We start from the raw sequence: 15,066 nt of genomic DNA on the forward strand, positions 1-15,066 counted from the left end.
CGCTGATGGTAGAGGCTGTGGTGGTTGTGGTTAATGTGGTAGATGTGGTGGTGGTGGTGGTTGGTAATTATTTGTGGTGGTGGTTGTCGTGGTACTTTGTGGTTTTGGTCGTGGTAGTGTTGTCGTGGTAGTTGTTATGGTACTTTGTGGTAGTGGTAGCGACTGTGGTAATGTGATGGTAGTCGCTATGGTACTCTGTGGTACTGCTGGAAGCTGTGGTAGTGTTGTGATGGTAGTTGTTATGGTACTTTGTGGTAGTGACTGTGGTAGTGTTGTGATGGTAGTTGTTATGGTACTTTGTGGTAGTGACTGTGGTAGTGTTGTGATGGTAATTGTTATGGTACTTTGTGGTTGTGGTAGTGGCCGTGGCAAAGTGTAGCGATGGTAGCTGTTATCGTACTTGGTGGTAGCTTTTGTCGTAGTTATGGTTGTTGGTGGTGGATGTTGTTGTGGTAGTTTGTGATATCGATGACTATTGTGGTAGCTAATGGTGATGTTATTAGTGGTAGTTTATCATGGTAGCGACAATGGTTGTTGTGGTTGATGATGTTGGAGTTGGTGTCACTAGAGTAGCCTGCTGTGCTGGTTGTGGCAGTTGTGGTTGTCCGTGGTGATGGTTGTTGTGGTTGCTGGTACATTATGCATGTAGTTGTCATGGTGGTGGTGGTGGTGGTGGTGGTGGTGGTAATGGTGAGGTAGTGACATTCCCAACGTGAGTGTAGGAGCAGTGACGTGTGGTGGGGACATGGTGTTGCAGTGACGGTATAATCAGTGCAGTCGTGGCACTGTGTAGTGGTGGTATAGTCAGTGCAGTGATGGTATAGTCAGTGCAGTGATGGTATAGTCAGTGTTGTGGTGGTATAGTCAGTGCAGTGGTGGTATAGTCAGTGCAGTGGTGGTATAGTCAGTGCAGTGGTGGTATAGTCAGTGCAGTGGTGGTATAGTCAGTGCAGTGGTGGTATAGTCAGTGCAGTGGTGGTATAGTCAGTGCAGTGGTGGTATAGTCAGTGCAGTGATGGTATAGTCAGTGTGGTGGTGGTATAGTCAGTGCAGTGATGGTATAGTCAGTGTGGTGATGGTATAGTCAGTGCAGTGATGGTATAGTCAGTGTGGTGGTGGTATAGTCAGTGTGGTGGTGGTATAGTCAGTGCAGTGATGGTATAGTCAGTGCAGTGATGGTATAGTCAGTGTGGTGGTGGTATAGTCAGTGCAGTGATGGTATAGTCAGTGTTGTGGTGGTATAGTCAGTGCAGTGGTGGTATAGTCAGTGTGGTGGTGGTATAGTCAGTGCAGTGATGGTATAGTCAGTGCAGTGATGGTATAGTCAGTGTGGTGGTGGTATAGTCAGTGCAGTGATGGTATAGTCAGTGTGGTGGTGGTATAGTCAGTGTGGTGGTGGTATAGTCAGTGCAGTGATGGTATAGTCAGTGCAGTGATGGTATAGTCAGTGTGGTGGTGGTATAGTCAGTGTGGTGGTGGTATAGTCAGTGTGGTGGTGGTATAGTCAGTGTGGTGGTGGTATAGTCAGTGCAGTGATGGCATAGTCAGTGCACTGTAGACTTAATAGGTGCAGTGAAAGATGGAATGTAAAAGTGTTTGAGGAAATGGGGTTTGGAGTGACCAAAAGAAGCAGTGACGCAGGGGTCTGATTTACCTCCAGTCATAGTTAACCAAGAAAAACTCTGTCACTAGGAGTTAGTCGGCAATGTGATGGTGTGGCAAGTAAAATGAGATCATGCCGAGTACCGTAATACTTTGCAGTTCTGGTGATTCTGTTCTAAGTAAGATTTAGATATTATACTACTACTGAAGTCCTTTTACCTTACCTTGGCCCAGATGTTTACCTTCTGCAGTTTATTTCACGTAGCTCAATGGCAGAAGAGGACAATGTTGTGGCTCTACACCCTTTCCATGGCGCTTCTTAGTGACTAGCATCATTATCTAGTCTCCGTCCTTTGCTACAACTCGGCATTCATGATAAAGTGATGGCAATTTAATGCCAAGTTAGGGTAAAAACAGTATGGAACTTTCCTGTTAATTAATCAACAGAATGAGGTATCCCAGTACTGAATAATAATCGGTCGGTGACAGGCAGAATAAAATCTTAAGTATACATCTATTATCTGTTAAAAATGGCTTATTGTAGATTAGCTTCGATACAACAATGCTTAGAGTGTGGACATAATTACTTATCATGAGTCACTACAGGTACAGAACAAAGCTGTAAACATCATCATACACATCATACCGACTGAATACTGAGTTAAAATTTTCAAAGGATTGTGATAGAGGGTGACTGTGTGTAAAATGACTACAAGGGTATAATTACATTTTTGTTCCCGTGTTTTATAATCAACAATGCAGTGGGAGAGTAGAATATTGAAGACCTGCTGTGACGACGAACCATACATACAGTCCTACAGTGAATTCAATAACAGTGCTGCATCAAATAGGTTCACCAAACTACAAAGACTTACAATGATTACTACTACGAATTAAAGACTTGGCACTTACAGAAATCTGAATCTATAGTAACAAAGTTAATTCACTTGCAGAAACAAGTCTTCAAACCAAGTAGAACTGATTACCATAAGCTCGTTAAGAAAGAGCAATTAATATAATAAAATTATATGGTGATAAGACTGACAGACACCAGAATTTACAGGCAATTAATGTATCAAGTATTATCATACGCATTATAAGGCAACAAACAGTGACCGAAACAAACACTGCAGCTCACCAGCATTTCCAGCGATACATACCTGGCAGTGACGACCACAGTACAGGCACAAGCAATATCAGTAGCAGTGACAAAAGCTTAATTACAAGAGGCAACAGTTGGCTTCAGTTTACTTACACTCATCAGTCGTCTACCATGTGGATGAGTAAGTACTACCTATAGCAGTCATGTTCTTATTTGGTATGATCAGTACTAAATTAACAGGAAGACCGTGCGTTATTCTGAGTTACTGTCCAGTCTGAAGCACTGGATCCACTATGAATCGAGAAAGACAGATTTTTTTTAGTAATGCATTGTGTGTGATGTGATAATTATTCATCTCTGTCAGAGGTAGTTTTACGTGTGTGTGTGTGTGTGTGTGTGTGTGTGTGTGTGTGTGTGTGTGTGTGTGTGTGTGTGTGTGTGTGTGTGTGTGTGTGTGTGTGTGTGTGTGTGTGTGTGTGTGTGTGTGTGTGTAAGAGCAGATAACATTTTGAAGGGTAACTTTTTCCTTGTGAACAAAATCGACTCAAGTAATGCAGCGCTATTTACCCTTTGCTCTACACCGCATAACAAGCCAGATGGTTTCCTTCACCCTCCAAAATAATTCACTATCTGGATGAAACCATTTAACCAACAAACAGACGCTTGGTGGTCTAGAGGGCCAATGCATCGCAACTGGATCAACAGAAAATTGTATTCCAAATTGGGTTACAAAATGAAGGAATGCTGTCTGTTTCCTCACACCCCATTAATTTTAAAACAGAAGCGATGGAGACATAAAGGGTGGAGTGGTGGCATGTGGGTGTAAAACGGACTAAGATGGAAGCGAATGATGAAACAAACTGGATTAAGTGCACTATGTGGAGGTGGGCGTTGTGTAAGGGCAGTCGTTGATGGTGGAAAAATGTAGAAAATCGATGGAAGGGGTGGGGGGAGGGAAGTAAAATGGTGTAGTGGGTGGAGAAGGGTGGACAGAAGGGGCTGGAGTGCTGGTGGTGGGTGTCTGGCCAGGACTGGGGAAACGCAGCCTGTGAAGACGAGCTTGTAAGATCACCAATATGGGCTTGTGGGGATAATTTAATTCAAAGTTTTCTCCAGACAGGAAAAGATAAAGAAGAATGAAAAAATATAAGCTAGAAAGTAAGCGCCACTAATAATCTGGTGTCTCATGGCTGGTAAAGACCTTGGTTATGTCACGTTTGCTTGGATGCCGACCCCCACAAGGAAGTGACTCATAACGTACCGCGTCCAACCCACCGCCGTATCACATGCACTTTATCATACCGGTGAGCGGAAGGGCGACGATGTTATGAGTACAGTATGATCTGATTTGCCTTTTTTTTTTCATTGTCTGTTTAATTTTTGGCAAGATTATGGAAAACTATCGGATGGAATTGCAAGAAGGTGGGCATAACTACTGTGAACCATCAGGGGATCACGGGATTAATTTTGACCAAAAAAGGGGGGTGGGGGTTACAGGTAAAAAACAAGTACATCTCAAAGAGTCTTGATCCAATTTCTATCAAACGTGGTGGAAGGGTTGAAGGAGCAGTGATCTAGTTTTGAGAGCAATTAGGCAGAGTTAAAAGTGACAACACAAAGTCAAATATTCGTCCTTTCAACCTGAATGGTTTGGATTCGGGCTGGAGCACACTTGGTGGATGAATCTGGGAACAACCAAGAAAAAGCTAATTATATCATTGAGTCAAAGTTAAAAGTTATTGGTAAAGTCAACTTGAACACTTCTGATCCTATTTGAAATAAATCTGCTGGGTGTGTTAATGATCAGGTAAGAATGAAGTAATTTGTTTTCGAGAGCAATCATGCAAAGGCAAAGGGCACAAGGCAGGGTCAGAGGTTCGGTCACACGATCAGCGGCCACCTGTCGTGTCTGAGAACGCTGCTCATCAGCTTCGACGCTTCGTGACGAATCACGCTATAAACTGTACTGTAGATCAGGAGTGGGGAAAGTGCTTCAGTTCATTAAACCATCATGAATGTTTTGAAAATTTTGCCATTATCCTACGCTTAAACCACAGGTCCCCACTGATGGTATGGATGGGCATTTACACTGATCTTTCTGCTGATCTTGATGGTAGCAGCAACCAGTCGATAAAGTTGTTGCACTCTGAATGTTACTTCTTGCGTATGTGCCAAAAGTCACGCTAATATTATCCTCTGCGTCGTCAAAAAGATATTTCTACTCTATTAGATCAATTAACTTTAGTGGTAAAACTCTTCTATTTTTTCTGGCACCTTAGTAGAGACTTTTTATAAATACAAACGTCTCACCGACTCTGATAGGTCCGTTGCTGTGTTTTTCTCTAATAAAACTGAAAATTTTGCTCAGAATTTGCTTCAACACCTGTCTGATCGATTTTTGCACAGTTCCATCTCCCCTATCTGACCTTTACATGCCTGATAGTGAAATTCATTCCAAAATTATTCTTTCTTATCTGTCTCAAGTAATAAATAGGGAAACGGTCCTCATAGTGTGCCTTCTGTTAAGTAAGGGCTGTTGAGACGGCAGGATGTCCCTCACTCACATCTTAAACCCATAGTGGTTATGTGCCTCAAAGACCCGTTTACAATATGCACCTTTCTCTCTCTCTCTCTCTCTCTCCCTCTCATCGCCGTTACATTGGTCACTGCTCTTTTAAACTCACTAGCTGTATCATTCCACAGTACGACCCTAATATAGCACTCTCATCCCTTTTTATAAACTGCTAAATACATGTTTTGTGGAATTCTTATGCATGTACACAGCTGGTCAAATACAGAACTGCATTCCTCAGTCTGTCTTTACTTTACACACCTTGTCCCCAAACCATAATATCCCTTCACAAACTCGCCCTGTCTACTCTCACCATGTATTTCCTCCAAGTTACATTAAGGTCTGGCCCTCCTCTTTTCTTCCATTGCTTTCCACATCTTTACCTCACCCTCCACCCATGCGTTTTCCTAACATACCCGTCCCCTTCTGGCACTCCCCACCCTCCCTTCTCTCTCTCTTTCTCTCTCTACACCCTCCCCCACCCGCCACTCCTTCTCTTCTCCCAGCACCCTCCCATTTTCTCCCTCTCTCTGCAGCCGGTCTCTCTCATCTTCTATCTACACTATCTGCTCCCTCATTTCTCCCTACACCTTCCCCTACCCACGCCTTCTCACTTTCATCCAACAGGCCCTTCTCTTCTCAGCACTCTCACCTTCACACAACATATCCACCATGTACACCCTCCATGCAGTCCCCTTCTCTACCAAAATCCTTCCCTATTCCTAACCCCCCACTCCTCTCCCCACCCTTCCTCCTCTCCCACCACACCACCACACCCTCCCCAACCCCACTCATCGTATTCAAACCACAGAGAAAATCATCCCCTCAGAAGTCCGTTCCCATTTTCAGCACATGATTATTTAAGAAGCAACGCCAATTTCCACCTTCATTCTCCTATTATCCTCCTCCTCCTCTATTACCCACCAATTTCCTCTTATTCCCTGTGTAACGCCCTACTGAGTGGCCAAGGTAGGAGCAATTAGGGATGAATGGGCAATTAGCAGAGGAAAGTGAGGTGTGTTCGTGCACGTAAAGCCATATCGCAGTAAAGAAATACAGAAAAGTAATTTGTATTCCTTGACTCCCCTGCACACACACACACACACACACACACACACACACACACACACACACACACACACTTTTTTCAAATGCAAACCCCCAGAAGTACACATCAATGTATCAGTACACACATACAATCAAGCACACTGGTACACACACATGCATACACAAAGGTTAAGCTGATAAATAACAAAAACACGAGCATAAAGGTACACGCAAGCACTCACATACACACAAGTACTCACGTGCACACAAGCATTCAGGTACGCATATGTTCTCAGGCACACACACACACACACACACGCAGTCATGCACACACAGGCACTCAAGTACGCAGAAAAATTCTTGGACACACAGTCACTCAGGTACACACGAGGAGCCATTATTACGTAAGTGTTTAGGTACACACAAGCACTCAGGTACACACAAGAGCTCAGTTATACACAAGCAACCACTTACACACAATCATTCAGTTACACACGAAGTCATGTACACACAGGCTATTAGGTACACACACGCACTCAGAAACACCCCTAAAATAAAATCTTATAATTACACTTATCACTTTGAAACGAGGACGAAGAGTTATGGTACAGGGGGAGCCGTGTGATGGTAGTACAACAATAAAAATACATAAAATACATAGAAATACATAAACCGGCTTAATTAAGGATGCTTTATAGTCAGAGGTACCAACGTGAGAGATCCATACACGTTAAAAATATTTGCTCAATTATATTAACATCGAACCCTACTGGCGCTATGCTTTTTGTATAGATGTACACACAAGCAGTCAGGTACACACATGCAGTCAGGTATACATGTACATAGTCAGGTACACACAATCATTCTGGTACAAACAAACAATCAAGTATACACAAAGTCAGCTACTAACATGCAGCCAGGTACGCACAATGTCAGGTTTTCTTTTATTTTTTTTGTGAGGAAGAAGGAACCAAAGGCCATGAGCCCGCAATACTGTTCCCTCCAAGAGAAAAACAAAATACAAGAGAGAGCCAAATTCAAGATCCATTCATTTCGAGATGCCTGGACACACTGCGTTTGAAAGACTGGAGATCATAGGAAGCAGGAAATACAGACAGAGGGAGACAGTTCCAGAGTTGGCCTGTTGCATAAATGAAGGACTGGGAGTAACGGTTAACTCTTGCATTAGAGAGTTGGACAGAAAAGGGGTGAGAGTTTGTTGCTAGACTGGTGCTACGCGCTCGTCGTAGAAGTGGAGGAATGCATGCAGACAGTTCAGAGGAACAGTGACCATTGAAGTAGAGATAGAAAAGAGATCAAGATGCAACACTGCGGCGAAGAGACAGAGGTTGAAGGGAGTCAGTAAGAGGGGGAGAGTTAATGAGACGAAAAGCCTTTGACTCCACCCTATTGAGAAGAGCTGTATGTGGGGAGCCTCCCCATACATGAGAGTTGTACTCCACACAGGGGCGGATAAAACCCCTGTATAGAGTCAACAATTGTGCAGGGGTAAAGAAGGAACGGAGTCGGCTTAGCACACCCAATCGCTTGGAAGCAGATTTTACAAGAGATGTAATATGATCTTTCCAAGACAAGTCCCGAGTAAATGAAACCCCAAGCATGTTCAACGATGATGCAGGATTAAGTTGAGTATTATTAAACATAAGTGGGTATACCTGTGGAAGATTTTGTCGGGTTGATAGGTGCAAAAACTGAGTCTTTGATGCATCAAAAACAACCAGATTATTTTTACTCCAGTCAGAGATATGAGCAAAGTCAGACATTAGGTGTGCCATAGCCTCATCCCTTGCCTGTTGAAGTAACTGCTGAGATGGACGTTGTGGGAATCGAATGGAAAGGTGAAGGGTGGAGTCATCAGCGTATGAGTGGATAGGGTTAGATGTACAGCTCAGAAGGTCATTGATGAATAAAAGGAAGAGAGTTGGTGATAGGACAGAGCCCTGAGGAACACCACTGTTAACAGATCTAGAAGAACGATAGCCGTCTACAACAGGGGCTATAGAACGACCAGAAAGGAAGCTAGAGATGAAGGGACAGATAGAAGGATAGAAACCGTAACAGAGCAGTTTGGAAATTAAAGATTTATGCCACACTCGATCGAAAGCCTTTGAGATGTCAAGTGAAATGGCAAAGCTTTCGCCAAAGTCCCGAAAGGAGGATGACCAGGAGTCTGAAAGGTAGGTGAGAAGATCGCCTGTGGGGCGTCCCTGACGGAACCCATACTGACGATCGGAAAGAAGGTTGTGATAGGAAAGATGCTTTAAAATTTTTCTAATAAGAATTGATTTGAAAACTTTTGAGATACAGGATGTTAAAGCAAGTGGACGATAGTTAGAGGGTTGGGAATGGTCACCCTTCTTTGGGACTGGCTGAATGAGAGCAAACTTCCAGCAAGAAGGAAAGGTACAAGTTGACAGACAAAGACGAAAGAGTTTGCCTAGGCAGGGAGTAAGCACAGAAGCACAGTTCTTGAGAACAACAGGAGGGACTCCATCAGGCCCATATGCCTTATTAGTACTGAGGCCAACAATGGCAGAAAATACATCAGCTGAAGAAATTTTAATGTCAGCCATGAGGAAGTCAGAGGGGGGAAGTGATGGAGGAACAGCACCGGAATCGTCTAAGGTGGAATTGGAGGAGAAAGTCTGAGCGAAGAGATCTGCTTTATCAGTAGAAGAAATAGCTACAGAGCCATCAGAGTAGAAAAGAGGAGGGAAGGATGATGAGGTAAAGTTGTTAGAAAGGTTTTTGGCAAGGTGCCAGAAGGAGCGGGAAGAGTTCGAGCCAGAGAGTTGAGAGCATTTAGTACGGATGAAATTATTTTTAGCAGAGCGAAGAACAGACTTAGCACGATTCCGGGCAGAAATGTATAAAAGATGTGATTCAGGGGTGGGTTGGCTCTGGTACACACATGCAGTCAGATACACACACAGTCAGGTACACACACACATAACCAGGTACACACAGGCAGCCAAATACACACAATGTCAGGTACACACACGTAGTCTGGTACACACACAAAAAAAAAACAGTAATGTACACAGGGAAACTGACACACAACCATTCTAGTACGAACAGGTGCACACAGGGATTCAGGTACACACGGTACACACAGGTGCATACGAACACCCAGGTACACACGGATACACACAAACACTCGGGTACATACAGGTATACACAAACACTCAAGTATACGCACAAAGGCAGTTAGGTCTACACATTCTGTCACGTACACATACATACACACACACACACACACACACACACACACACACACACACACACACAAAATGTAATTTAGTGCACACAAACATTCAAGTAAGTACAGGAAATCAGGTACACATGGCGACTCGCACACACAGTAAGACTTACCAATGCACACACAGGTCATCAACCGCAGCAAGCATACGTACACATGTAGGTAGACACAAACCCACGTACACATGCTACTAATACTCGCTCCATGTGTACCCGGTTGATAGTGTGCGTGCCTGCTTGCCTGTCGTGTGTGCACCTACTGTAGAGTACGTTGTGACTGTATGTGTGCGTATAGAATTGACGTGTGTGTGTGTGTGTGTGTGTGTGTGTGTGTGTGTGTGTGTGTGTGTGTGTGTGTGTGTGTGTGTGTGTCAGTGTGCGTGTGGTTTGGAATTTCTTTATCAAGGCTGCCTGTTTATATGCACGTACATGTGGCTGTTTCTTTGTGCGCATTTATGTCTGTCTATAAACACGAATAAGGAAATATGCAGGTGTGTCCAGAGATCTTTTATGCAGTCCTCCTTTCTAGAGAACTGAAGAGAATGTTATATCCTGGACTAGAGAACTTTGTCGTACTCAAGAAAAGTACAGGTGAATTCTGCATACCTCACAAAATATTAAGTCTCGTAGCTCACACACTGCTTCTTTCGTCCGAGGTCTAGCCAGGATATTACCCGAAAGCACAGGAAGGAAGGAATATCTGTAGGTGCGGTGTGCGATTATGTAACGATGCGTGTGTCTGAATTTTCCCTCTATCTCGACGATCCCTGAACTATGTGAGATAATTATTGTCATGGCATCCATCTGTCCTTCCTTTAATTTGTACAGTGATTATACTCTTTTTATCACCCCTCTAAAATATCTTCCATCTCAATTTTACGTTTTTGGAAGCCCAGTCTGTCGAATATCTGACGTCATGGGTTGTAAGTTTTCGTTAATATTACGTTGTTAATATAAATTACAGGTGGACAGAGACACAGATAGAGAGACAGACAGATAGGTAGATAGATAGATAGATAGATAGATAGATACACAGACAGACAGACAGATAGACAGATGAATCAATGGATGGATGGATGGATGGACAAAGATATGAAGGCACAGATAGCTACATGTTGTGGTGAGTAAGTAATAATGCACCACTGTGTACCCTGGCGGACGCCGTGTGTGACTACGTGTGAACAAGCGTGTAATTTCAGGACGCTATTCTGTGTCTGATTATACTCGAGTGCACGTGTGTATGTGTGCGTGCCTGTGTACGTTTTAGAGTACGAAACGATTTGTGTGCGGGAAAGCATGCAACCTTCTCAGTATGCACTCAGCTTGCACCCTCCTCTCCCTCCCTCCCTTCCTTCCTTCCCCCCCCTCATCGTCCGTCCTCACTCACCATCCTTACTCCTTCATTTTTTTTCTTCCCTTACTTTCTTCTCATTCCATTTCTACTGAGTTTCCGTTCGCCCTTCCCCTCTCCCTGCTTTAACTCCCCTTTTCTTCCCCTTCCCTCATGGTCCCCCTTTCTTTCTTGAATCTTATTTTTCTTCCATCCTCGTGTTACCTGTCCTTCCTATGTACTCCTTCTCCCCTCCTTCCATCACGTTCCCTTCTTCCCTCCGCTTCCTTGCTTCCTTCTTCACGGTTCCTGCTCCTTCCCCACCACTTACCCAATCGTTTCCTCTCCCTTTGTTACTTGTCCTCTACCTACTCCTCCTCCTGTGTTGCATAACAGAAATTACGGGATATTGATCAGTTCTTCACTACTAATCAATCTCTTGCTGTGTACAGTATATTTTTACGCACATGGCAGCTTATTTGCTACGATGGGTGAGATGCATAAAAGTTATGTTTAGTGAAAGGCTGCTCTCTTCAACTTTGCTCATTTCTCTCTCACTCTCTCTCTCTCTCCTTTTGTGCACACGATCAAAAAAGGATCTATGTACAGATGTTCGATGGTTTCACAATGAACGTTGTTGCTGTTATCGTTCTCTTCCTAAGGCAAATAGTTTTGAATGACAGATTGTAATACATATTTTATAAGTTTCATGCTTTACTAGGTGTTGACAGTAATAGCAGGCATCCACAAATATGAAAAGTGACTGAAGAACATTTTGTAATGGCTAGTCTACGGTTTCACAATGTAACGACGGGAAAGTGTAAAGATACGTTTTAAAATCCTGTGCACTGTACTTCCTCTCGTGCCCTTCTCTGTCTGCTTCTGCCTGACTGACTGCCTTCGCATTCTTATGCTAGAAACCATTCACTGAGCGCAAGGTCCTCTAACGCCAATAAAACTTAAGATTTAATGCTGAAAATGCTCTTAGCTCCCACACGAATACTTTTAGTCACATATAAGTAATCGGTAAATCCTACAGTCTTGTCTTAGAGTGTTCTTTTACAGGAACTCAGAGAGCGCATACCTCCGCCAATGCCAATTAAATTTATGGGTTATTCCAGCATCTGCATTTGGATCCACATCAAAATGTAATTAATCTTCTACTGACCCACTACCCACCTATCCACCAAAATTCCCTTAAATCCGAAAACAATATTTTAAGATATACTGCACACACACACACACACACACACACACACACACACACACACACACACACACACACACACACACACACATATACACACACGGGTGAATACATAACATCATGCAACTTCGCAGGGTGAGGGGGGGGGGTAAAAATCTATTTACAAGTATGAATCACTGACACTGCAAGGGAGGGAGGGAATGGAGGAGACGGAAGACTAAAGAGGAAGAGGCAGGGAAGAGGGAGGGGAGGGGTGAGGGAGAAGGGAGAGGTAAGGGAGGAGGGAGGACTGCTGGAGAGAGAGAGAGGTAAGAATACTGAGTTCAAACACTAACAACAAGAAGTGACCTATACCATACAACTATACTCTATTATTACAGTCTTTTCTTGAGAGAGAGAGAGAGAGAGAGAGAGAGAGAGAGAGAGAGAGAGAAAGAGAATCACGGTTTACCTGTACCCTACTAGTTCCACGAAGGCTAATCATGGGGAATCTTGGAATCGATGTGTGTGTGTGTGTGTGTGTGTGTGTGTGTGTGTGTGTGTGTGTGTGTGTGTGTGTGAGAGAGAGAGAGAGAGAGAGAGAGACTTGTTCACCTCTTCATCTATGTACTACAGCCTCACCGTATACCTACAGTTCGGTATTTTTCATTTCGATTCTGTATTTACTCTTCAGGGCAAACCCCACCAATCTGAGGCACGCTGTCACTGAAGGCCAAGCAGGAGGGGTACACGACACCAAAGGCATACATTGACACATACATGAGGCATAGTTTATCACGCTGATCACACACAGTAAAGGGACACATTACATGAAAGGAAAATATGTTAATAAATACTGTGGGAGAACATACATAGCATATGAATACTTATGCAAGACAACGGCAAGAAAATAAACACACACACACACACACACACAAAACTCTGTAGCAGGTGTCGTCCTTAGCAGTTGATGCTACCAAGAGAGAGAGACACATGCTATGCACCTCTTCATCTATAGTATGTTTATGTGCTGAGCAGGTCTGAGGTTCTTACCTGGAATCAAGGTTAATGACTGTCTTTAACCTGCCTCCCGCCCCTCCCCTCACCCTTTCTCTCTCTCTCTTTTCGATCCTTTCTCCCAAATTCATCTATTTTCTCTCTCTTTTCTAATTTGTTATCCTGTTCTCAATCCCTTCATTCCGATAACGTCATGCAGTTTTGCTACTGGGTGACTCCCTCAAGTATTGAAGAAGTTACTGTACTGAATTTATCTGTCTCTAGTATTGGAGAAATATCTCTAACTCCCATCAGTTCGATATTTCTCCTCAGTTGGGTCTAATCGTTCGCTGGTAGAAGGAATAAATTAAAACAGACGCAACCCAACCCAAGGCGTTAAATTGTTTTGCTTCTATCAAAACTCTTCATGTTAAAGACAGACCACTTAATAACAACAGACAGACCTGTATATTCCGGGTCTCTCTCTCTCTCTCCTCGACATCCCTCTTGTCAACTCTTTCTCCCATTCACTCTTTTCCTTTTGTCACTTACCCTACTCTCTCGCCTCCTGTCCTTCACCTTTTTCTTCCATCCCCTTCTCGCTTTCTCCAAAGATTCATCCCTTTATTTTTCCTGCCTCCCGTTTTAATATCCCCCTTCTCGCACTTCTCCTTCTCCTCCTCCTTCTCCTCCTCTCTCCATTCGTCCTTGGGCTTCACCCCTTCCATCATTCACCCAGTCTCCCCCCTCCCTTCATTTGTCCCTCCTCCTTTCTTCCTTCATCCATGATTTTCTCTTTCCAACGTCTCTTCTCCTGTCTTTGGTGACCTTCCCTCTCCCCCCTCTCAGCTTTCCTTCTTTCCTATTCTTTTCGTTGACAGAATAATTACTTTAGTTATAACCTATTCTGTAACAAAAAGCCAAGAAACGACTAATAGGTATGTTGGTCTTTGCTTTCCTTTGCATTGGTTTAATCTGCTCCTCCTTCGTCACTCTTCATCTTATCATTACTTATCCCGTCCTAAACTTTCTTCATCCATTCTTTCTTAATCCCCTGTTCACTCTTCTCCTGCCCTTCCCCCCTCTCTTTTCTCCTCCTTTTCTTCTCCCTCGTCTTTCTTCTGTCCCTCTCCTTCCCCTCTCCCACTTCTGTTCGTCCCCTCCTCTTCCCCACCCTTCTCTCCTCCATCCCTTCCCCTGCACCTTAGGCCTCCTCCTCCTCCTCCTCCTCCACCGTCTTTAAGCCTACCCACTCCTCCCCCCCTCCACCCTCACAGCTTAGGCCTCCTGAAAGTAACGCCCACCCCTTTCCCTCATCCCCCCCTCCCCTCTTATAAGCCCACCACTGATTATGTATAAATGATCAAACGCTTCTCCCTCAATCTTATCTTCCTCAATACTCTTTTAAGCTTAACCTCAGATTGTCTTCAGTTTTGCTAGTATCTTCAAACAGTAGGACAGGTATGGCTCAGTGAATGATGCACAGACACGAGGGTTTTGACATGAGACGAAGCTCTGTGGGAAGGAATGTAGGACTAGACGCTCAACCCTTTACCTCGACACAGGCCGCCTTGCTACCCTGCTGCCTTGCCCTGCCCTGCCCTGCTTGTCTTGCCTCCACCCTTCTTCGGGAGGGGAACGGGAGAGGCGGGGAGGGAGGATATGGCAGTTGAGGAGGAGGTGTATCAGTCCTCTGCCTCTCTTGCAACTACATCTTTCTCCTTTCCAAAATGCGAATGTATCCACCCATACCTCATCTTCACCTTTGCCTCTCTCTTACACATGTTCCTTTCTCCTCACCTGTTTACATCTTTCCTGTACTCCCTCCTTTCTGCTCGCCCTTCCTTCGTGTATGGATCCCTACTGTTCATATTTACCTCTGTTTCTCTCACGTCTTCTCTCATATTCTCTCCCTCTCTCCTCCTCCATACACACATCAACTACTCTCTCCA

This window comes from Coenobita brevimanus, chromosome 55, assembly GCF_032717465.1.
Source record: "Coenobita brevimanus isolate Jiangsu-jjx chromosome 55, ASM3271746v2, whole genome shotgun sequence".
Lineage (NCBI taxonomy): Eukaryota > Metazoa > Arthropoda > Malacostraca > Decapoda > Coenobitidae > Coenobita > Coenobita brevimanus.